The sequence below is a fragment of the Lupinus angustifolius genome, unplaced genomic scaffold (assembly GCF_001865875.1).
Source record: "Lupinus angustifolius cultivar Tanjil unplaced genomic scaffold, LupAngTanjil_v1.0 Scaffold_287, whole genome shotgun sequence".
Lineage (NCBI taxonomy): Eukaryota > Viridiplantae > Streptophyta > Magnoliopsida > Fabales > Fabaceae > Lupinus > Lupinus angustifolius.
The window spans coordinates 573,243-576,217 of record NW_017727606.1 but is presented as its reverse complement, the minus strand read 5'-3'; the positions used below and the strand labels follow the sequence as shown (position 1 = coordinate 576,217).

Below are 2,975 nucleotides of genomic sequence, written 5' to 3'. Positions count from 1 at the left end.
GTAACGAGGTTCGGCCAATTGTGCCTACGTCCCCGGGAGCGTTGAGCGGCTACCACTATATATTATTAGAGAATAAGGATTAGTGTTTAACTATTCTTCTCCTTATTACATTAGGTCTACATAACATCAATATATAGCCCTCTACCCCAACCCATTTACATCAGCCCAAGCCCATAACTTGTATTGCTGTTATATAGAGATATGAGTCATTGCACAACAGAACTGCATTATTACACAAACGAACAACACAACAATGTCAAAAAAACAAGTATAACAAAATACAAAAGAAAGACGTAAAGTGATGAACCTATTTGCTTTATTCTAGAGTTGGGAAATGTTAGGTATCGGAAAATTTACATTTCTGGTATAGTTTGACTGTCTTATTACCACTCTGGTATAACTTTTTAAAATATTACGAAACTAGTATACTTTTTATTGAAATTGTGTATAGGGTACACGATTCCTGGGAAACAGTTTTTGCCCCACCAAACTCGTGTATAGGGTACACGAGATTAATTTTCTCTCTCCTAATCTCGTGCACCCTATGCACGAGACCCCTCCCACCTTTTTTTTCTTCTTTTTTTTCTTTGCCTTGGACCGGTGTTTCCGGTCCAGGGTTTTTAAGAATTTTGTTCTGGTTTTTGAGTTGTATGAGTTATATCAAAATTATAGATTATTATTTGTATTATATTTTTTATTTTGTATGATGTAAACTAAGATTATTCATTCATTTACATGTATCACTTTGAAACCTAAATTGGTGAAGGTTTTTTGGAATTTTAGATGAGTTTTTTGTTGCATGAGTTTTGTATAATTAGGGTTTTGATTTATACTATATTATAATTAGGGTTTTGATTTATACTATATTTTAGATTATTCATTCAGTTACATCTCATTTAATTTTTGTTACTAAATCTTTCTTTTATTTATTTACGTTCAGTCATTTAAATTCCGCAATTAACTACTAATTCTTTTATTTTCCTTTATTTACTTTACTTTTCTGCACATACTAACATTCTAACAATTTATTTATTGTGTTATTTTTTTATTCTTCATACTAACCTTTTGCAAGAAATAATACAGTTTATTATGAGACCAGCATTTCGCAAGAAATGGTACGGTTAACTTTGATACTAACCTTTCATAAGAAATGATATCATTAATTTAATAAAAAGAAACCGACCTCTTATGGTATGGTTAATTCAATCCAAAATGGAGTAAATAAATAAAGTCATCACTCATCACTCAATAACTCAAAACTTGCAAAATCTTAAATGGTAAATCTTAGAATTTCAACAGTCACTCCAAAGAACTTGTCTATTTTGAAGGCATAGGTTGAAATATTTTTGCTCGATGTCATATTGTATCATCTTCTTATCATCATCATTCTAAACATTTCTAAGCTTAGGTTGTTTAACCCCAACTACAACTACGCTTAGGATAAACAAACCATCTTCAATAGCATTCTCGAAACCTAAATCTTGAGACTCTATGAAGATTTTCATTCTGATTTTCCAGAAATCATAACATTCTCCGATGAATCTTAGAGGTTTGTTAAAATTAAAGTCTTCACTTAAAAAGGGTTTGGATCGAGGAAGTCATATGTCTAACTTTTTACTAAGATCTAGGAACAAATTACCCAACCTTTCTCTGGTGCCAAATGTAAACACTAGATACCAACTAAGAGGGGGTGGAGAAATTAGGTTTGCAACAATATTGTCATTTTTAAACTTTAATTCAGCATTTCCAACGACATTATAAACTTGTAGAACAATAGTTGCATATAATTCAAGTTGATAAGGATAGAGATATTTACACCAAAATGTATATTGGTTCATCTTCTTTAATTGAAGGCTATGTTTAGTATCTCTTTCCCATTTCAAGGGATTTTTTAGTATGTATTTGAGTTTCTTTAGAAGTCTCGCACCTAAACTCTCTTCTAGAACACTCAATTCTCACAAGAAAGCACACCACTTTTTTTTTACACAAATATTCACCAAAAGTTATGATGACTCTATGATTTGATATAGTAGAAGAAAACTTTTTTGAATGGATAAGGATCACTGCATCCAATTAATGCTTTAAAGTTAATATCACACTAAGCTCTTATTATTCATAAAGTATGAAAAAACATAATTTCTCTTAACCTTTTTCTGAAAAACTTGTGATAGATTTACAATTAAAAGTTAGAAAAAGTGTTGTAAAAGTGGTGTATTATTTTTAGAAACTTAGGATAGTATATATAGATTTTAAAGGGGTTATATGGTCCACTCTAGGAGGTTTGAAACACTTGGAGTCATACTAGTTCATTTGGGTATTTACTGGTTAAGTTTCAAATTCTAAAATGCACTTCCAACACAATTCAACCGGTTATTGGCATGCTGTAATTGGTTACTGGACCTTACTGTCTACTCAATAATCGATTACCTACCTCAATAATCGATTACTCATGTCAGTAATTGATTATCTGCCTTAGTAATCGGTTACCGAGTCCTTCTATCTAGTTACGTAATATATTACTCTATTTCAAGTAACATGTTACTTAGATTTATGAAAACTCTTGTCTAGAAACCATGATAATGTTTTCCATCCTTTTAAAACTATGGAAAAAAAACTACGAGCCTTATGTGATATCAAAATTAAAATGAACTATCGCTATTGATATTATTCTATGGAAATTTTCTGTTTAATTGTAGTCATTTTTCATAATCCTAAAAGGTTTGTTCATTTGTATTCATGGTTTTGAGATCGGTAATCTTGGAGTTTTGAAATAAATGTTTGTTTAGCCTACAATGCTATTATGATGGTCATGTGGAGGGTTTTTTGTATCCCTCTCGTGAAGAAGTTTATCCCCCATCATCTTATTGTCCGATCTTGACCCCGAACTTGAATTTTAAATGCAAGAATTTCATATGTTTGATGTGCTCAAATATATGATGGTGAAATTTGGGTTGCCATAATGCTAAATGCTTGCA

At 31.1% G+C, this 2,975-nt stretch overlaps 1 long non-coding RNA gene across 1 annotated transcript in view; it reads left to right on the top strand.

Annotated features, from left to right (window-relative positions):
* Positions 1-1,775, top strand: part of LOC109340915 — a 22,225-nt gene extending 20,450 nt beyond the window's left edge. Inside the window, exon 3 of the long non-coding RNA XR_002106863.1 lies at positions 1,697-1,775. This is a non-coding gene — a long non-coding RNA (uncharacterized LOC109340915). The remainder of the gene's footprint in view (positions 1-1,696) is intronic.
* The last annotated feature ends 1,200 nt before the right edge of the window (positions 1,776-2,975 follow it).